Source organism: Rattus norvegicus, chromosome 17 (assembly GCF_036323735.1).
Source record: "Rattus norvegicus strain BN/NHsdMcwi chromosome 17, GRCr8, whole genome shotgun sequence".
Taxonomy (NCBI): Eukaryota; Metazoa; Chordata; class Mammalia; order Rodentia; family Muridae; genus Rattus; species Rattus norvegicus.
In genome coordinates this window covers 42,165,178-42,186,861 of record NC_086035.1, presented here as the reverse complement: position 1 = coordinate 42,186,861, position 21,684 = coordinate 42,165,178, and the positions used below count along the sequence as shown (strand labels likewise).

At 44.6% G+C, this 21,684-nt stretch overlaps 1 long non-coding RNA gene and 1 other non-coding gene across 8 annotated transcripts in view; both read left to right on the top strand.

Moving 5' to 3' along the window:
• The window catches only part of LOC108348562 (uncharacterized), an 87,524-nt gene that overhangs the window by 31,764 nt on the left and 34,076 nt on the right, over window positions 1-21,684 (top strand). For 6 of the 7 annotated variants that reach the window (XR_010059183.1, XR_010059181.1, XR_010059184.1 and 3 more), the window contains exon 3: window positions 17,607-17,756. This is a non-coding gene — a long non-coding RNA (uncharacterized LOC108348562). Of the gene's footprint in view, window positions 1-17,606; window positions 17,757-18,379; window positions 19,003-21,684 lie in introns of those variants that run through there. The other variant, XR_010059178.1, reaches the window with a different exon arrangement.
• On the top strand, window positions 14,088-14,161 carry Trnas-acu (transfer RNA serine (anticodon ACU)). Its single transcript has one exon. It is a non-coding gene; the product is annotated as a tRNA-Ser (tRNA).

Sequence of the window (21,684 nt, the reverse complement as noted above, 5' to 3'; positions counted from 1 at the left end):
CTATTTTCTTACTGTTGCTAGCATGAATATCTTCAAAGATACCAAGTTAAACAATGCAATGATGATGAAAGAATAAAAAATACAGCCAAAAAGTCAGAAGTTTAGGAATGCTGTCCCACCCCTAAGAAGCCCTAAATACCTCAAATTCCAGACCCTGCCCTCTACCTGTAAGTAAGTAAAAGGTCTTGAGCCTGCTCACCTAGGATCCAGATAAAAGGGTTTAAGATAAGGCCCTTAGATAGGTGATCCCGACCTAGTAAAGAAAGCTTCTTCCAGGAACTAACTGACCATGAAGTTAGATTAGAATATTAAGAGAAAAACCTTGAGAAGCAGGAAGCTTCTCCTAGGAACTAAAGGGAACACAAAGTTAAGCAATCTTGAGAGACAGGAAGCTTCTTGTGATTTTCCAATGACACCACCCCTGGCCTCTTGGGTTGTGGTTTCTCCCTTTAAATACCCTTTCTCCCAGCCTCTCGGGGTCAACACCTCTGTCTCCTGAGTGGGATACGTGTCGGCCCGGAGATCTCCATAATAGATCTCTGTAATTAACCTCGCCTTTGCATATTACATCCAAAATGGTCTCTCTGTGTCTGGGGTCCCCGATTTCCCGAGACTTGAGTAAGGGTCTCCCTTCGGGGATCTTTCAATGATAATGATGGTTATAGTTTTATCATCACACAGTTCAATAGATCAAGACACTAGTCTAAATCTCTCTCAGTTATAACATGTCTGTACATGTTCCATCAGAAGAATCCTTTTTCTTCTCTTGCCAGCTTCCAGGTTTCATCTCTTCCTTCAGTATAGCCCTCTCCCACCGTTTTCAAAGCCAGCAATGAAAGACCAGTTGCTTCTTACATCTCTCTAAATCACGTTCCAGGGAATTACTTTGGATAATATCAGGAAGAAGTTCTCCATTCTTCACGTGATTACATTGGGCTGACCTGGGTAAACCCAGGCAATGACTCTGATGATTTGAATGAGGAATGACCCACCTTAGTCTCTGGTACTTTGAAGACTTGGTTTCCAGTTGGCAGAGCTGTTTGCAGAGGTGGTCCTTCTTTGCAAGAAGTTTCATGGAGCCAGCTTTGAGATTTCATAGACTCATCCTACTTCCAGTTCTCTGCTTGGTGCTTGCAGTTGCAGTGGGATTTCTCAGCTTCCTGCTCTTGCAGTCATGCCCGAGGCTTGCCTTTCAGCCTCCCTACATCTTGGCCTCTTAGCCCTCTGGAACCCAAAGCTAAATTAAACTCTCTTCCTGATTCTGTGACCTTAACATGCCTATAAAGTCATGCATGGCAACTCCTCACAGGTTCCAAAAATTCCGACAGGAGGATCTTTGGAAGGGACGTGTAAAACAGGAAATTGTGTTTTTCCCATTTTCCTTCTTCCTAGATTGATGTCTTGTTAGAATTTTGAAACTCTGCATCCCAATAAATTCCAGGAAGGTCAAGTAATATACATGAAAATGTTATACACACACACACACACACACACACACACACACACACACAAATATATATATATGTGTGTGTGTGTGTGTGTGTGTGTGTGTGTATAATGCAGCCTGAAAAGTGTCCAATTTCAGGTCAGACAACTGCACTGTAAGAAAATCTAACATAGGCCTCAATCAGAGACATCTGGAAGGCAGGAATTATAATTAAAAGGTAGAGCTTTAGAAAGATCCCCAAAGGGAGACCCTTACTCAAGTCTTGGGAAATCACAGACCCCAGACACAGAGAGACCTTTTTGGATGTAATACACAAAGGTGAGGTTTATTACAGAGATCTATTATGGAGATCTCCGGGCCAACACGTATCCCATGCAGGAAACAGAGGTGTCAACCCCGAGTGGCTGGGAGAAGGGCTTTTTAAAGGAAAAAGTCACAAGCTCCAGGAGATGAGGGTATGTCAAAAGGAAATACCAAAAATGTCACAAGGGGAAACTCTCAAAGTCACAGGATTGTTCTAAAGACTCTAGGGTTTAAATGAGGGGAAAGGTCAAGCTCTCATTCTCCTAGAACAGATCTCGATTGTTGTCCTTTAGGGTAAATGTTTGTCAGAGTTGATGAGGCATCTGCATCTGAAACACATCTGGTTAGGTTTGGCCAGCTGGTTTCCTGCAATACTCTCTGCAGGACACAATGGCTGGAGGGCACAATGGAGGCTTGAACAAACATCACAGGGGCAGAACAGAACCCATTACTCATTTACTCACATCCGGTGATAAAGCAGAGGGTCAGTGAGTCTGAACCAGTTCTCCTGCATTTTTAACAATCTGTCTTCCTGAGTCAGATCCTGTTGCTACGATCTGAGCTAATTTAAAACCCTATCTCTCACTTTAACAGAACACATGTTTTGTCTGGTTGTTGGAGCTATCCTTCAGAGAGAGACATTTCCTGAGGGTGAACTAAGGGCAGGATGGGCACAAGCTCAGCAGGACCACACCTGGTAGCTGCCCCACCCCGCCCCACTCCCTTCCCTCCCCTGGTGTTCCCACCCTCCAAGGCACAGGTGTTTTTATCCCTTATTTTTGGGCCATCAGAGTTTTGTTTGTTTTTTTTTTAAATAGCAGATTATCCTAAAGTCATTGTGGAAGCATTCAAGTCATTTTGTTTTTCTCAGAAGTTAGAAGAATTCTGAGGCTACAGTTGAAATAATGAGACATGCAAGGCATGCCGTGCAATGTTTTCTTGAAGACTGTGCTTCTCCAAGTTGGACCTCTCTTGGACCACTCCTACAGGTCCCTCAGGTGTCAAGTCCTCCTTAGGTCAACAGAAGCTATGCAGTTCTCTCCCCAACTAGATCCACCTGACATCCAGACCAATGTTCTCGCAGCCTGATTCTACAGTTCATTCAGGTATAAATCCCATTTCAGCTAGCTCAACGGTCTAGTTACCCACAAAGTTCATTTCTGGTCCTTCAGTGAAAGACCCCCAGAGAGGACCTTTCCCTCAGGAGGAGTCCCAAGCGCCCAATGACTGAGCCGAGTCCACTCGGATGCAATCAGCAAGAGGGTTTATTGGAAAACACAGGTACCTGCGGGCACACAGTCTCTTCGGAGGACTTGCGCGCCCAGCAGCTCCAGCATGGGGCTTTTATAGGGATTGGGGAAGCAGAAGCGGGCGTACAGAAGCAGATGCATAGTTACGGGGATTGGTGGATTCAAACGAGGCACATAGACATGTTCACATATGATTGGCTATTTCACATGATAAGGTAATAAGGTATAGCTACACACATTGGCAGGTTTGGGGTGTCCTGGATGTGGGGGGCTGGGGGCTTATCTCTTCCTGCCAGGTAGTCTGTGAGTCAGATCCGGTACTCCTGGTCTGTTCTGCATTCCTTTCCTTTTATGGTCTGTTAGTTCTAGCGGCAGGGTGGGGCTGCCTGGACTTGCTTTTCACAGTGTTTAGTCCTGAGTTGAAACATATTATCTTTTAACTTCATATTTTTAAACCTTAAATCTGTATAATTTTCCTTTCATTCCCCTCTTCTTCTACTAAGTAATTCTAATCTTAGAATTTTGATATCAAGTCTCGTATTTGGTCTCACCAGTTGTCCTAACTGACTGGTACTGTTGTCTCAGAACCATCAACCGCACAGCACTCACTCGATTTGTAGCAGAGAGTAGGGTAGTCATCCAGGGAGACCTTGTTGAGCGTCTCTATCTTTTTGTAGGAGTCAAACCTATTAACTAGTTTCTCTAACACACATGGACCTATAATCAGAAGCAGAAGCAAAACTAAGAAGGGTCCCATAAGGGAAAATACCAGAGTAGTCATCCAAGGAGATCTACTAAACCAGCTTTCGAACCATCCCTGATGCGCTTCTCTGTCTGCCTTTTGTCTAACCTTTCTCTAAGTTTATTCATGGAGTCTTTAATTACTCCTGAATGGCAGTTCTGAATTCTCTATAAGCCTTTCATTGCAACAGCAGATGTCCTTGTGCTGCCCTTGCAGCACCTAGATAGCCTTAGCCCTAAGTAATTCTCAACTCCTTTTTTTTGTGTCTTACTAAGTCTTTAGCATCAGGATTCCAATCTGGACACTATCTAAACCTACACACCAAGGTCATGACTAGCTTTTAGAACTTCTAAACTTATACAGATTGTGATCCCTGAGGCACAGTCCCAAGAAGTGTTAGGAGTACTAACATATGCAATGTTACATCATTTGTAATAGAAATCAAGCCTATCCCACACCTATCTTGATAGAACCCAGGACAAACATGACTGAATTTCCCTCTAGGTCCCAGCTCTCACGGCTGGTGAGGGCTGAGAATTGACAGCTGTCAGGGTGGTCAGCAGCACCAGGTACAGTCCTTTCCAGCGAGGCTCGAATGTCTGGGCTCAGTGTAGCTGCAGTCTCCGACCTGGAACTCAGGGGTCTCCGGGGCATAGGCTGCTGTCAGCTGTGAGCAGATTTCCTTCTGTATCACCTGTAGGTCTTTTAGCCTGGCACACAAATCATTATTACTATGGCACTATGACATGTTGGTTCAGTAACATCATCTAATACAGTCAGGGGGGCTGAGGCCCCATTTAAGATCTCAAAGGGGGTAAGGCTGAATCTGGAAGAGGTATTTCTTGCTCTGAAGAGAGCAAGAAGGAAGGAGTGTCACCCAGTCTGCGCCACTCTCCATGGTTAATTTGGTCAGGGTCTCTTTTAGAGTTCTATTTATTTACTCTACCTGTCCTGAACTTTGAGGTCTGTAAATACAATGTAATTTCCAATCGACCTCTAAATACTTGGCCACACCCTGGCTTACCTTGGCAACGAAAGTAGGGCCGTTGTCTGACCAGATTACCTTGGGCATTCCAAATCGGGGGAAGATTTCTTCCAGTATCTTCTTGATGATTGCAGAGGCCGTCTCTCGTTTGGTGAGGAAAGCTTCTATCTATTCCTGAAAAAGTATCTACAAGCACTAGGAGATACTTGTGATTATATTTTTCTGGTTTTATCTCAGTGAAGTTCACTTCGACTTTTCACTAAATTCTCTAGGTCTCTTTGCCCTGTTTGCTTGCTAAGCATTCACTTATTGACATACCTTATACTTTCTACTGCCTCTCTGGCTAAAATCTTAAAGTCTATTACATACACTTAATTACTTGGACAAACTTTTTATCTCCTAAATGAGTCCATTTCTGTATTTGGCAAAGTGAGTCTTTTCTTTGTTCTCTGGGGAGTATAGCTTTCCCCTCAAGTGTGTCATTGTCTTTTTTTTTTTTTTTCGTTTAAGCAATTTGGGCCTTTTCTTCTGTTTTACATTCTAAGTGAGGCCATCCCTTAGTCCGATCCTAGTTCTCAGTGGCTGTCTCTTGCAGGCCTGCAACCAGGATAGGCTCCTGCATAGCCATTTCCCGAGCCACTTTATCTGCTTTGTTACTGCCCAATGCCACTGAATCTCTTCCCTCCTGATATCCTGAGCAATGAATAGTACTCACAGTTGTTGGCTTCACCAGGGCATCTAAGAGATGGCAAAGGCATCTGCGGCACTGATGTACTGGGGGGGTTGAGGTTCAGCCATCCTAGATGACATTGTGTTGTCCACCATGGCAGCACCCACTTATCTCTGACCTTCATGAAGAGAACTGTTCCTGTCTGTGGACAAGGTAGCCTCGGCTTTCAGCAGGGGTCAGTCAGCCAGTCGCAGAGGTCTTTCCTCCACCCATGGGCTTCTGCCAGTGCTTGACACTCGTGCTGTGGTGGCTCCAGGTCAGGATTGGGCAGCAAGGTGACCAGATTGCCCCCAACAGGTGGAGAATCTAGTCCATGGCAGCTGACCAGTGGTCCCATCTTTTGGGACACTATTCAAAGGCAAGACATCAGCCACTCTAACACAGTTTAAGTCCTGGATTGGGTGATAATTGTTAGTGCCCGGCTGGCAGGAGTGATGTGTTCCAGGCAGAAAAGCACTGAGCCACACATCTCCCAGCATCAGGTACTGGTGCACTGAAACAGGTCTTAAGCTCCACATACACAGTCTGTAGATATGCATACACATGGCCTCACCCAGCCATTTTGGCCCACGCAAGCCATTTTGGAGAGCAATTTTCTCATGAGCAAGGGATAGGGGCAGTCAGGGATGACCATGAACTAGTAGGTTACCCGGCCCACGCCAAGGTCCACTGTTCTTCGGGCAGTCCATAAGTATTGTTTGTTGCCAGTAGGCCCCTGTACCCAAGGTCTTTGGATACTGGCCCACTGGAGCATAGGAGCACAGAGCATTGGGTCCCTGAATCCATAAAACAACTGGGCAGGCTTCCCTCCTATCTCTGCACATAGCCAGCACTCCAGGACCGAGAGGCTTTCCAGTGTCCCCTCTTGTTCTTTCTGGGGCAGTCCCTGACCCAGTGTCTTTTTTTTCTTTGCACTAGGCACACTGATCTTTAGCCAGGAATTCTCTTCTGTTGCCAGGTACTGTCTTCCTAGGTTCCCTAACTACTGTGGCCAGTATATGTTCCTCTCTTGTCTTTTATCTCTCTTTAGCTCTCTAGCTTCCTCTTCTTTTTGTCTCTTTTCTTCCCTAGCTTTCTGCTCTTTTTTACCTTCTTTTCTCTTTCTCTTTGTTTAACCTTACTTTCTCTGTAACTTATACTAACTCTCAGCAACTTAGCTTAACCCTTCAAATTTCTGTAACTTTCTCTTCATACCCTTTCCTTATCTTAGCCAGATTGGTGGGGCATTTTTCAGCCCCTAGGAGACCCACCCTTGGAGCCTGGGGGCAGACCTGGAGCACTCCCTACCTTCAGGGGTATTGAAGTCAACAGTCAGGAGCCTTCCATCCATGTCTGGAACATTCTTTCTGGCCTCTAGTAGGATTCTGTCTTTCCTCAGTGGTAAAGAAGACCTGTAACAGTTACTAACAAGCATCTCAAATGGGATGGTGAGAAAACAAGAGAATCTTGAGAATAGAGGTCTACTGAAGAGGGCAAACAGCATTTAGTCACACAGCTAAACCAGGAGGCTTTCTTGGATAAAAAAGGCCATTGTACAAATAAGCACAAGCTTTGTCTATGAAACAGAAAGGCGAGCAGAGAGGCAGCCTATCTGTTACCGGCTGTCTCTCTGGACTTAGATTTTCCCTTAAGGAGTACCTCCCTTCAGTGTCAGCTTGGTGGCTTTGCCTCTCAAGAGAACCAGCCTCCAAATGACACTAGGCTTCCACTAAGAACTAATAACAAAAGGATGGAGAGATGGTTAGAACCTGGGTGCTAGATACTAAGCAGCTGACAAAAGAATTGTAACCAGTTCACCTGGGGCTTTCAGGACTTTAGTAGCAGCCCTTTACCAAACTGTCTCAGTGGGCTATAGGCCCATGGAAAAGAAAACATTAATCCTGACTGGCAAAACAAAGTTCTTCACAGTTGTAGATTCTTTGAAACTATTTTAGGGGCTCTTTTTGTCCCCCAACCTGGGGCATTTTAACCATAGGGGCAGGAACTGGCTGCTGTGGGGATAGGACCAAAGGCACTCTCCATGTTAATGATGATCAGCGAGAAAAGTAATTTAATGTTGGAGACTGACTCCTCCCTTGGAATAAGGACAGCAGATAAGGCAGGCTCCCTAAAGAACTTCTCTTAATGAGCGCTCTCCTTCTGTGAGCAAATGTCAGAAATTCCTTTCTTGTTTTCCTTATAGTCCTCTCCCACCTCGCTCTCAGCCTTTTTAGATAGTTCTTCCCGTAGCATTTCTAACACTGCCTGTCCCTTTTTTTATAGCCTGTTGACAGCATTTCTGATCTTTTAGGCAGCTACGCACTAAGTGCCATACCGGCTGAAACTCCGCCTTTAAGATTCCTTACTCCCAAGGAAAATTTAAATCTTTCCCAGTTCATCACAGCTGGCTGCGAGCACAAACACAGATAAAACACTATGGTTTTTTTTGTTTGTTTGTTTGTTTGTTTGTTTTTCTTTCCTCTTTTCAGAGCTGGGGACCGAACCCAGGGCTTTGCGCTTGCTAGGCAAGAGCTCTACCACTGAGCTAAATCCCCAACCCCCAAAACACTATGTTTTAAAAATTAACTTTGGCTATCAACCAACACACCGCCACTAGAGCGGGGTCCACAAAATTAAGTTTCTTACTCACTAAGCGTTAAGGGGACCAAGTAAAACTCTTCGACAAACAAAGCAAACAGTTTCATGATTTCAAACACAGTCGTCGGTCCAAGATTTTAAACACAGTCGTCAGTCCAAATTCAAACACGAAACAAAAGTCAAAAAGACACTAACAGCCACCAACACATCCAGAAAACCACAGTCAGGTCACAAAGAAGACAAACAATTCCAACAGTCAAACAAGTAACAAACAGACGCGCCACGCGGCTTCGGTACCAAACTGAAACCAAGAATTCAGACGGAGTCAGCGAGGGTCTTGGATCCTCTACTCCAATAAAATTCAGATGGAGTCATCAAGGGTGCGGATCCCTCCGAAAACGGACGGAGGTGCCACGGATCCGGATCTCCCTCTCCTCCAACCACCCTTGGAACGTCTTCCAGGGCTGCGGGGGAGAAGTCCGAGCTCGTCAGCTCCTTCTTTGGCCCGCCCAGATAGTCCCCAGATCTGAGCCTATTGATCAATCGTTCACAGGACAAGACACAACAGACAAGACAAACGCCGGCCGGCTTACCTCCCGGTGGGTGGTCGGTGATCTCTGGGCAGAGGGTCTCCAAACCCCGGGCGAGCCCCCATAATGAAGGACCCCCAGAGAGGACCTTTCCCTCAGGAGGAGTCCCAAGCGCCCAATGACCGAGCCGAGTCCACTCGGATGCAATCAGCAAGAGGGTTTATTGGAAAACACAGGTACCTGCGGGCACACAGTCTCTTCGGAGGACTTGCGCGCCCAGCAGCTCCAGCATGGGGCTTTTATAGGGATTGGGGAAGCAGAAGCGGGCGTACAGAAGCAGATGCATAGTTACGGGGATTGGTGGATTCAAACGAGGTACATAGACATGTTCACATATGATTGGCTATTTCACATGATGAGGTAATAAGGTATAGCTACACACATTGGCAGGTTTGGGGTGTCCTGGATGTGGGGGGCTGGGGGCTTATCTCTTCCTGCCAGGTGGCCTGTGAGTCAGATCCGGTACTCCTGGTCTGTTCTGCATTCCTTTCCTTTTATGGACTGTTAGTTCTAGCTGCAGGGCGGGGCTGCCTGGACTTGCTTTTCACAGTGTTTAGTCCTGAGTTGAAACATACTCTTTTAACTTCATATTTTTAAACCTTAAATCTGTATAATTTTCCTTTCATCAGTATGTTCTGAGTATATGGAGAGGAAGGCTCAGCTCAAGGCATGCCCAAAGGATCCCCATGTCCTCCATGGCTCTGAGCTCTGTAAAGATTAGAACAGAAAAACATCTGGGAAGGAAGTTCTCAATCAGCACCCAGAGCCAGGAGTCCTACAAAATCTTTGGTCATTTGTACACAAGATTGTGTTGAGGGGAAATCTGCAAAACTCTGAGGATCAAACCTTCAGATTATATGATTGACATGCTACACCAGAGCTGGCCTCTCTAGCTGTATCTTAGAAGAAACAGTCACTTTTTCCTACTTGTCAGCCATCCTACCCACTCTATTTCTTGAAGAACCTCACATACAATGAAACTGGTTAGGGTGACTGAACAAGGATGCCTAGTCTCTGCTCTTACTTTCCATTGTTGTAAGTCTTTGTTTCCTCCTCGTCACCCAGTTTTTACTTTTGCACAATGACCTAGTGGAACAGCACCTACCAATGAATCCATAAAAGAATGAAGAGCTCCCAAGAGGCCTGGGAGATAGATCTACAGAACAGTTCATGAAATCTTGCAGTTCCAACCATGCTATCTTGAATATTCTCCTCAGAAAGTCTCACAATGATATTAGGCTGGGACCTTATTGCATTTTTTTAAATTTTTTTCTTCTTTTCCACTTTCATGACCCAAAAATCTATTAAGCATCTTGTTGACATTATTTCACTCAACTCATTTTTCCCCATAAACCTGAACATCATTATTCCTATCTTACTGAGGAAGTGACTGAGGTGGAGGTAGTAGAAACCTTGAGGACCCCAGTTTATGAATCTATCTGCAAAGAAGAGGAGAGAACGATTGTATGGGCTCGTGGAATTAATAGATTGTGCCTTCTTTTATGAGTCACATCCCACAGTTGAGAGGAGTCTGTCAATTGCATGAGATGGGATGGGGAAAGACACAGATGGTAAGTGCAGGGTCAGGGACCTGCAAAAGCTCCTGAAGGCAGCCAGCCCTTAGGAATCCAAGACCCTCTGCAGCCTTCTGGCTGTGCTCTAGATAAGAGAGCTGAATCACATAGCTGGTGATTAATCCAGAGTCTCACACAGTTTCTTTGAGCAGAGACAGATTTGAACAGAGACAGACAGATATTATAGTTGTACAGCTATGTTGTAGAGATGGTTAAGAGCACACATTTCTCGTGAAGAGGCACTGAATCGGTTCCCAGTACCCATTCAGGCAGCTCACACACCTGTGACTTTAGCTCCAAAGAATCTGATCTCCTCTTCTGGTTTCCTTAGGCATTTGTATTCACATGCATGAACACACACACAACATAATTTTAAACAATTAAACCTAAGATAAAAAGATACATATTTTCATTATATTGTAGACATGTGTGCACACTTCAGAGGACAACCCCACCCCCAACCCATCCATTTGGTGGTGTGGGTTTATAGCGGTAAACATTAAACAAGGAGCTCCATCTCATGCCTATGCCAGCCATGGCGTCAGCAGTCTCATTTTCCCAGCCAGACTGGGCAGACTCCCTGACCCAGTTTCTCAAAACGTCTCCAACCGTCTCGCTAAGTTCCCATTTTCCACCCCATGCTACCGGGCGGCTACTCTCTGGGCTCTGCAGCGATCTCTCCATCTCTAAGACTGGCCCCTGCAGTCCATCTCTGTGCTCTCTCCTGTGGACTCTACTCACATTCCCAGCATCCGCCCCCTGTGATTATAGTCGCAACTCCCAGTAACCTGTTAAAATCAAAACTCTAGAAGGTTGTAATTTATCAATCAGATTTATATCAGTAAATTCTCACTCCACAAAACGTCCACACAATAAACTCAGAACCAATTGATATTGATATAAACTGCCCACCTAGATAAGACAAATTGTCCTGTAAAAGCCTATCCCTTATGAAATAGTCATAGCTACTGAAAGAGCGTACCCCAAAACGGGGAGCCGCGTCTCTGGCTCCGATCGCGGGGTGGGGTGCCCCCAGGAATCACTGATAGCTGGTTTGGCAAGTCCTATCTCTGGCTCTCCCTCAGGCACGTCCGGCCCTGCACATCCGGACTCTGACAATGAGTAACCTTTTTAAAACTCTAGTTCTACACTACCTGTGGTCATTTAAAGCCACACAGATCTGGGTCATCCTTCTCTGCCTCCATCTTGGTTCTCTTCTCCCCTCCTCTCTTCAAAAACTCTACTGGGCCTTACTTTTTCACTGCCCAGTCACAGGCCTTTCCTTGCCTTATCTTGTGCCTGCCCTATCTGCATATAAACATCAATCCACAGGGGTTTGTTATTTTTGTTTTTGTCTTAGGATAGTAGAATATCATTGGCCTGTGACTTTCTGATAGGCTAGCCAGGTAAGCTCTTGTCTGTGCCTCTTGAGAGTAAGTATTACAAACACAGCTCACCATACTTAGTTGGTCTTTTTTATTTTTATTTTTAATTTTGGGGATCAAACTCGGATGTGTGAACAAGAATGGTCTGCCAAAAGACATTACTAGGCTGAGTCCTACATTCCCCTTCCTTCAGCTGATTTCCTGCTGGTGCTCCTTCTGAATACCTAGCCCACTCTTGGGCAATCTGGTTGAAGAACATTTTTCCTATGTTCCCTGAGCACAGCTTGTGAGTGTGAATAAAACACACACACTTAGTCAATGAGAACTCTTGACTGAATTCCCAAGCCATTTCCCACCATGGACCTAGAGACTGAAGTCTGGCTTTTCCACAGAAATCCTAATTTTTGACTGACATTCTAAAGAGTTCTTAACCTGATGGCAATGTCATTTAGATTATTTTTTTATATTTATGTGTGTGTGCTTCATTTTTGTTTGCTCTTTTAATCTAGCAAAAAATGATATAACCCCATCAGAGGCACTGAACTAACAAAAGGCAAATCCCTTGAAGGTCCCAGATACCAGGGCAATGGAAGCCTAGAACTGGGAGGACAGGACATAAATGGGAAAATACTGGCATCCATCCCTTCCCTCTCATTCTAGATTAGTGACTGCTCTATCATTTGAGCCAGACACCCCACAGGATTCAATTTTTCCAATAGTAGTATCTCTTTGGCCTGTGACTTTCTGAATAGCCCCTGTCTATGCCTCTCAAACACAGCCCAGAATACTTGGTCTTTTTTTTTTTTCTTTTTCTTTGTAATTTATTTTTAATTCCAGGGATCAAACTCCCCTTCCACCGAAGAAGTTAACTATCCTGCTAAAATGTCGTAATTAAGCTCACTTTGCCCAAGAGCCACACTTCGTCAGAGGGTCAGTAGTTTTGATAATCAAGTCCGATACACAATCGAAGGGGCTTATGGGAAAAAGGATTTCCTGAGACAAAGTTCCCTGCGCACATAGAGGTTTTCTAAACTTGGAGAATTACTGGACCAATAGCGGGGACAGGGCATCGGTGAAATAAGACCCAGCAGAGCTCTTGGACTGGCCATTGGGGATCTTGTCTCCAAGGGTCCTGACATCCTGGAGGTAAAAGCAGGATTTTTTTGTTTTGTTTTTTTCCGGAGCTGGGGACCGAACCCAGGGCCTTGTGCTTGCTAGCCAAGTGCTCTACCGCTGAGCTAAATCCCCAACCCCGGTAAAAGCAGTTTTAATGCAGTGATTTGTGACATTTCTAGGAACAGTGCTTCAACGCCTCAGGCGTCGCGCTTTTTTAAAATCCTCCTTTGCTCGTGTCCACCTTTGTAATTGTTGCTATGGTAAGACCGCCAATTAGGCGACTGGAGCTCTGAGGGTCCCTGGAGAAGAAGACCAACAGTGTCTTGTCACCAAAAGGTCCCCGAAGAACAAATGACTATAGGTGTAGGCTGATGCGCTGCGTTGGCCTCCTCAGTTACAAACTCGGCCATTGCGAACGACTTCGGAGTCACAGATATTCGTTGACACTAAGTATTTTCTGGGCGACTCGAAAAGACTCATTTCAGAGTCCCAAGTTCTCAACTCCTTCTCGACTTCATTAAAGAAAGACCGAATGATACAGGAGAGCATCCCTGTCGCCTCTTCCAGTTCCTTTGAGGCAGATATAAAACGCCACGAAGAGCCGGCGACCCCCAAACTTCTGGAACAGCCACAGGTCCAGTGACGATGGTAAATCCTAGTTCAAGCTGAGCGGATCTTGGCATCGCTGCTGCCCAGGACAAGCGTGGATACGCCGAGATGACTCGTCTCTGAGGCGGACTAGGGTGACTAGGGTCCTGCACTTTTCTCACGCAGCGACTCCCGGACCCGGATAGTGTCCAGCGAGATGACGTCCCGCCTTCGCGGAACAAGGCAGACCGTCTGGGCACGAACATCGGGGCTCTCCGGAGCCTCCGGTCTGGAATCCTGGGGTCTACAAGACTTAGGGAAATCCTCTAGCAGCCCAGTGAGAGGCGGAATCTGGGGGAGGCCCTCCACCCATTGCGTTAGCTAAATGTTTTTGGCGAATTATTAAAACTGGGAAGATTTCAAATAGTCCCTCGTGGGTAAGAGGGAGAAGTGGGCTGCAGAACTCGGTCGCGGCCAGAGGGTGGGTTGTAGTTTGTGCGTCTGAGCGAGTGAACTAGACTGTGTAGGACGAGTATCTCTGGGACCCACAAACCATGCTCAGGAACGAGTGCAAGGTAACATTTATTGCTATCGTGCAGTTTTCTTTCTGCTTCGAGACATTTTCTACTTCGAATAATGCGCGGTTCTTAAATTTTTCCATCCAGAAGAAAATCTTAAATATTCGAAAAAACAAACAAACAAAAACAAAAACAAAAAACCCAAGTCTTTTAATCAATAATTTTCTTTTACTATATTTAGAGTTCATAGAGGTTATAGAGGTTCGTGTAAAGCTTATCAGTGGCTGGCTAGCTCAGTTGGTTAGAGTGTGGTGCTACTAACACCAAGGTCGTGGGTTTGATCCCTGTGTGGGCCATATGTGGGGTATATTTTAGCTAATGTTTAAAAGATGAAGCGAATGTGGTATAGATGTGCAAACTTAGCACATTCAATTTGTTTCCTTTTGGTTGCCTATGCCATCTAGTGTGTTCTTATTTTGTGGTTTAGTTCCCTGAAAGCACACCAGAAGGAATAAATCTGGAAGCAGTGGGAAACAGTAGTGAAGACCTGGGTCTTTCTCAAGTCACATTTCCAGCAGTGTGCCGTCTCTCCAGTCACACTGACTTCACCAGCTGACTTCCTGCAAAGTTGTGTGGATTAGATGGCTGGGTAACACTCCCAGAAAAACCCAGTCCTGGCCTCTGGCTGCCCCTTCATTTCTGTTATCTGCCTTCTGTTAATCTAGAGACACTAAAATGAGAAATGTCAGGTTCAGAACCCCAAGCCATTCATCAATGTCCAACTGCTTAGTGAGGTCCAAAGCATCTCCCAATTGAGCTCTTTCCTGACAGTGTTCTGAACTGAGCTTTGTCCCTCCCAGCATTCCCAGGGAGCCCAGTGGAGGTCTGCATTTTGCATTGCATTACATTATCGAAGGCAAATAGGAAGATGAGTGTAATGCAGTAAGTCTCAGATATTTCTCCAAACTTTAGTTAGTTCTCTAAAGTGTTGTGGATTGAATTAGGGCTTTATACACTAGGCAAGCACTGTGCCACTGAGCCTCAGCCCATTATTTGGGTACTTTTAAAAGTCTATGCTGTGAATTTGAGAAGTGTGCAGGCAAAAAGATGTTTATTGTGTTCCCAAACAGCACACAAGTCTGCAGGACGCAGGCTATGTCCTCCTTGAGCAGTGCTTGGGATACTCCAAAACCAGGACAGCAGTGAAGGGCAGGATACAGCCAACAAATACAAAGGCAGGGAAATGTTGAAAGATTGACTTCAATGAAGCTGAGCAATGGGAGCGAGGTGTCCTAAGAGGTGGGAATTTCCATTCCACTCATCTGAGGTGAATAAAACAGTGAGCTAAAGCTTCTCAGACCCAAACATCTTCAGAAGTTGAATGGTCAGAACAAGTTATAAGGGATGTTTCTAAGACCACAGTTAATGAAATGTTAGCTTTCAGGAGTCAGAAAGTAAAAATAGTCACAGCCTTCTACAACAGTGAAATAGTTGAGGGTCCACACAACAGGGTCCATTTCACTGAGTACTCTATTTTCAATGCTCAGGCCTCTTCTACTGGCTTCACTTGGCCTGCTGATGCTGGGTGCGTACCTAGGGGCAGAGTAATAAGAATCTGTTTCTCTCCACTGTAGCATTATGTAATGGGGAAAAATGGTTCTGAAAGGCCCTCTGTAGGATCTGATCTGCCTTTGCCTATCCTTGGCTCTGCTGCGTCCCTTGACCTGATGTGTAATCACAGTCTCTCGGTTCTTTGTTTTTGTATTTCTGTCAAACCGTTTCTCTGAAATTGTTTACTCTTGAAACATTGCAAGCAGAACAGCAATTGCACAATGTAGTTCAGGATCCATTTGTTAGCTGAGTAAAGAGTGGATGGCTTCACATTTGGTTTTGTGGCTTAACTGAAGTCAGGCACCTTTGGTGTACCATGCTGAGATGTCTGGCCTACTTCCTCCATCACATGATCATAAGAACAGATATTTATTTAAAGTGTCTAGTGGCCTGAGATCCTCCCTACACATCTCACCAAACAACCAGGGTCAGTTCCTGATTCCAATAACCATTGTGTGTGTGTGTGTGTGTGTGTGTGTGTGTGTGTGTGTGTGTGTGTGTGTATCTGTGTGTCTGTGTGTGTCTGTGTGTCTGTGTCTGTGTGTTTGTGTGTGTGTTTCCAGTTCTTCCTTGTCACCTACTGTCAACCTGCTACATAAGCAACTAATCAACCATGGATGGAAAAGGAAGCCTCCTTGCCTTCTCAGAAGTTGGACCTTAGGACCATCTGGTCAGAAGTTTGACAGACCCACAGATGCACAGAAATAGCCTCTCCTGCTGGCAAATTCAAATTAAGAATGTTGAGTCTTCAAATATCCTGTATCCACCTGCAGCTTTTAAAGAACAAAGCATCGCTTAGATTTTGCACTCTAGCAGCTAGTGCTGCATCTGAAGCATTTCACATCAACAATGATGGCATCCACACCCCTCTGGGATGAATCCAAGCAAGGCCCTCTGAACTGAGGGAGCAGGTTCACTTTCAACTGCTCTGTGCCCATCCCTTACCTCATGTTTCACTCCTCTGGCACACCCTTTCCTTGGGAGTCTTTCCTTCCCATTCTTCTATGTTCAAAATAACCCAGGAGGTTCTCTGTTCACTGACTGAATGAGTGAATGAGCTAGTAAGTAGTCCTCATGCTCACTTTCCATCTGCACGATTCTGATGGATCCCCTCCTTCCATCTGTGTCTGCAGGTGATGGTTGTCCTTTGTTTTCAACTTGAGTGTATTTGAAATGAACTAAAACCCTCAAATGGCTAGGAAAACATGGGAGGTTTTTGCTTAGCTATATTATTTGAAGTGGACTTCTGATCTAGATCTTTGAGTTGCGAAGACACAAGTTTAATTCAGATCTTTTGAGTGGGAAGATCCACCTTCTGCTATGGCCTACATAAAGGATACAGAAGAGGGATTTTGGTCTTTGCCTGCTTGCTCTTTCTTTGCTAGCAAGTCCATTCCTTCACTGGTACCAGAGACTACTTATCAGGGTTCTGACATATACTGAAGACCAGATGAGACATCCAGCCTTCTGGAATCAACTACTAGATTCTTTGACTGTCCATTCACAGGCAGCCATGGTTGGATTTGCTGGACCACAACCTGTAAATCATTCTAATAAATCTGTGCTCTCTCTCTCTCTCTCTCTCTCTCTCTCTCTCTCTCTCTCTCCCTCCCTCTCTCCTTCTCTCCCCAGAGATTCATTCTATAAGTTCTTTTACTTTAGAAAACCATGACTAATACTCTACACAAGTGAAGATATTCCCCTTATAATTCACAAAATGCCCTGTGATTTTCAGTTCCATATGCTCTTAACTACTCTAAAAGATTTCTTTATTCCATGTAGTTTAGTTGAATTTTGGCAGCAAAAGGACTTGTGCATATCTGCTCTTTCCAGATGCAACAGAGGCTCAGATAGATTAAATGTTCTTCACAGGGACTCAGAATTGGGGAGGGTGACAAGGCCTGAATTGGGAAACAGAGGTTGAGGATCAAACAATAAGTTCTTCCTCTGCCCCAGCTCACTTGTCTGCCTGGTCTGCACAGTAACTCACCCATTAACACTCTAATTATCCAACCTCCTGACCTCTACAGCCTTGAATTTAGGCTCCTGGTAATAGTTTCCTACCCCAGAGCTGGGTTCCATCCCTCTGGTACTTATCCAGGGTATTTCCAGACCAAGTTGGCTTTTAGGCCCAAGCTGTAGAAGGAAATTCTGCAGAGAAAGAGTAACTGAGTATTTTCTTGCTTTCAGTTTCCGGAGGCAAGAAGAGCAAATTATTGAAACTGAGCTGTGTGTGTTCCAGCACTTCATCAAGCAGAGAAGACTGCAAATGACCCGTGTGTCCAGACGCTACTGTCTTCTTACGTGTATAAGTTGGAACAGAGGAACAGAGGAACAGAGGTAAATCTGCAAACTCTGTCTCTGAACTAGAAACTTCTCCTTTGCAGGTCAGCAATTATTCTCCTCACCCTCACTCAGCTGTAGCACAAGGGTCACTGTCCTTGGTCTGCTGTTCTAGGGCCCTGGACTTAGTCCTAGGCTCTGAGGCTTTGCTAACTAGGACTAGTCTTCTGCCAGCAAGGCTGTCTGCTGCTTCTTCCCCCCACCCCACCCCCCACCCCGGAGAGGAAATGTCCAATCTCAACTCTCTGGAGATTCTGAAGCAGAAGCAAACCAGTCCAGAATCCAGATGGTCTACGGGAAACGCCCAGTATTAGATAGTCTACACAATGCAAACCAGTTCTAAGGGGTCCAGTCAGCGTGTTCTAGGCACTCTGGCAGAGTGTCCTTGGTGGGTTGTTCTTAGAATAGGAATGTTAGGTGGGACCTTTCCCAAGTAGAGTCGCTAGCAGGAGGCAAGGCTACCTACATATACATGTACTGTCTTTTAAGTCTGAAGGCATAAAAGTACCAGTGTTCCTGTTCAGTTTCGAGAGGAGTCCCTCTCGAATGTGAGGCAAGAGTGATAACCACTACACTACAGAAACGACCACAAAACTGTTTTCTCTCATTTTGCAACCCAGGTCAAACACCTTGCCAAAGTGTAGTCTCAAAGTTACAGAGCCACATTAACTAAGAGAATTTTAAGAAATGCAACCAAAACAAATAAAAAACATAGTTGGAGAGGCGAGATCCTGGAGAAGGAATAAGAAATGCACCTCGTGCGGCGCGGCGGAGGGGAGAGCTCACCCGAAGAAGCAAAGAAGCACAGAATAGGGAGGTTGGGAGGAGAGCCTGATCACCTGGAGACACCTTGAGGAAAACTTGTAGACGCTGGAGAGCTTTTGAGACAACGCGGGAAGGTGACAGAGTTTAGAATTGGAAAATTGAGACTAATGGGACGGAAGCCGCATGCCATTCAGACCGCGGGGAGGTTGGGCCGTGTTATGCTGTCGGCTGTGCAGGCCGGTGAGGAGCAGAAAAAAGCTCCAATAACGCAGATGAGTGAGCAGAGTTAGACGAGGAAAAGATCCCAGAGAGGAGGGCAGAGAACTTACAGCACGGAGTGGTTTAAGAGGAAAAGCCTAAAACCTGCTTACATAGAAGAGGTTCTGCACCAGTGTCTGTGAGTGAAGGAACAAATGGCGACGCGCAGAAACAATGCACAAAAATAAAATGCACGATGCGAGTATGAGAAACTGGCAAATGAGTGTGTGCTGAAACTATTGTTTAGGGTGGAAAGAAAGTGTAATTTTCAGTCATCAATCGAGTTAACATAATAATTACTTGCATGTTAAGCGAGTGCTCTACCACTTGAGCTAATCCCGCAAGACAAGAGACTTTTTTCTTGTACTTTGTTTTATGCCAAGTACCTCCACTGTTTTTGTTTGTTTGTTTGTTTGTTTGTTTTGTTTTTTGTTTTTGCTGTTGTTGTTGTTGTTGTTGGGTTTTGGGGGGGGGTTGTATTTTTGTTGGTTTTTCTTTTTTCACATGTTTCCTGCTATAAGAAGTCATGCCTGTCAAGGCTAAAATCATAGGTCTGAAACTAATATCTTCTAACTTCTCAAAAGTGTAAGGAGTAAACTGTGATTCTGAAAACAGTTTTAAAAAGAAAGTGAGAAAAACAGCACTGTTCCCGCCCCGTTTCAAACCGGGGACCTCTCACATGTTAGGCAAGCATGATGACCACTACACTATAGAAACACCACAGGAAGAGCATTTTCCCTACTTTCTATACATAGATTCAAAACTTTCTTAGTAAATGGTTTCTTAGTAAATAGCATTCTTTGTATATGTATGCATCACGGAATAACTAAGTCAATGTAACTAAGGCGGCTGTCCCCCTCCATCCCTAGCCCTTGGTGACCCCACTGTTCTCCACTATTGCCAATTGAATACTCAGACTTCACACTGTAAGCAAAGTCCTGTAGAATTTGTCTCTTTGTGGCTAGTCTACCTCACTTAATACCATGTCCTCAGCTTCTTCATTCCAACAATTGCAAATGACAGAGCCTCTTTAGAAAGGGTGGAGTAGCTAATGCTCCATGTGTGTCTGCTGTGTTTTCATCTGTCCACTGATGCACAGCAGCTTGATTTTGTATTTTGGCTATTAGGAGTAATCCTGCTGTGAATGTGAAGGTGAGAAAGCCTGAGTGTCCCAGAAGACAAGATTCCTTACCACAGACAGAGCAAGTATGAGCCTTTAGTAATGAGCCTTTAGTAATGCTCCCTGTTGCTAAATTTCTAAAGGAATTGTCATGTTTGTGCCTTTAACAGCTGTAAGCATTTATATCCCATCAAAATTATGTAAGCATCTTCTTTTCTCCATACCTCAGCAACACCAACTCTTTTCTTGTTTTGAGGCTGGATAGCAAAGGCCTCAAGTGTGATGCTACTCATCCTGCCTACTCAGCTCTCTCCCTTCTTCCTGGTTCATTCATTGGAGCAGCACCCTCAGTGTATACATCAATTGACACTAGATTAAACGTCTGCTTGCATGAAGGAAGGGCTGAAGCCATGTCAGCATCATGGAGAAGATTAACTCATGGTCTGGACAGTGTACAGGCATCTGATCTTGTGCTATTCCAACCAAGCTCGGTGTTTAAGGAAGCACAGTGGGTGACTACCCAGTACCGTTATGATTTCATTTCTCAAGAAAGGCTCTGGCTGTCCTGCTGCCTGGCTCACAACTTGCATTTTGACTTTTTACCTTCAAATTTTTCTTTCCATTTTAAGTGGCTTTTATCTCGGGGATGAGTTGGTGCTGGACAAATACCAACTAAGAATAAAGATATTGAGAGCCAAGTAGTGGAAGAAGAAATAGGCCTTAATAATTTGCTAAAATGCTACATATGGAGAATTTAGGATACTTCTAATATTTGAGGATCAGAAATTTTTGTAAATCTGCATTGAAGAGTAAAGATGATTTGGAAAGGAACATTACTAATATGAAACTTCAGGTATTGTCAAAATTGCTATTGATTTTAACATACTTCAATCTCTCCTGGTTTTTTTCTCTCACATGTATACAAAATTTTACATAATTTTTACTGGCTTTACCTCCATCCTCTGATAATATAATCTGAAAGGTTGATGTGACTGGTGTCCTCTGTTCTATCAAGAAATTATCAGCCCCCCCCCCGTCTTAGTTAGGGTTTTTACTGCTATGAACAGACACCATGACCAAGACAACCCTTATAAGTACAACATTTGATTGGTGTGGGCTTACACGTTCAGAGGCTCAGTCCAATATCATTAAGGTGGGAGCATGGCAGCATCCAGACAGAGCAGGAGCCGACAGTTCTACATATTCCTCTGAAGGCCACTAGGGGAAGACTAACTTACAAGCAACTAGGATGGGGGTCTTTAGCCTATGTCCACAGTGTCACACCTACTCCAACAAGGCCACTCCTACTTCAACAAGGCCATACCTCAATATAGTGCCACTTCCTAGGCCAAGCATATTTAAACCACTACACCCCCAAAACACGCTTTCTTTTTGCATTGATTTTGCTCCTGATTGTAATTTTCACTGACTGTGTCAACTATAAATGTAAATATGCATAGCCTAGTGGCCTCTTCCTCCATTTAAAATATAGTCATTCTTTTATAGCCCATCTTTCATGTCAGTTGTATAATGTTCAGCTTACTCCAGTAACTTCTTCATGATTTCCTATGAATATTTGTGATTTAGTCAAGAATCATCTTCTTTAACCCTCAGCTTACAGCTGCCCTCCTCTCAATTCACTTTTATATTTAAAAACACATACCCTCAAATCTTTGCTCCAAACTAGTCAGAAACAGCAGCTCTCATGTTAGTAATTCTGGCTTGTTTCCTGCAGTAAATTAATTGGCTGCGACTTATTGAGACCTCTATATTATACTGCAT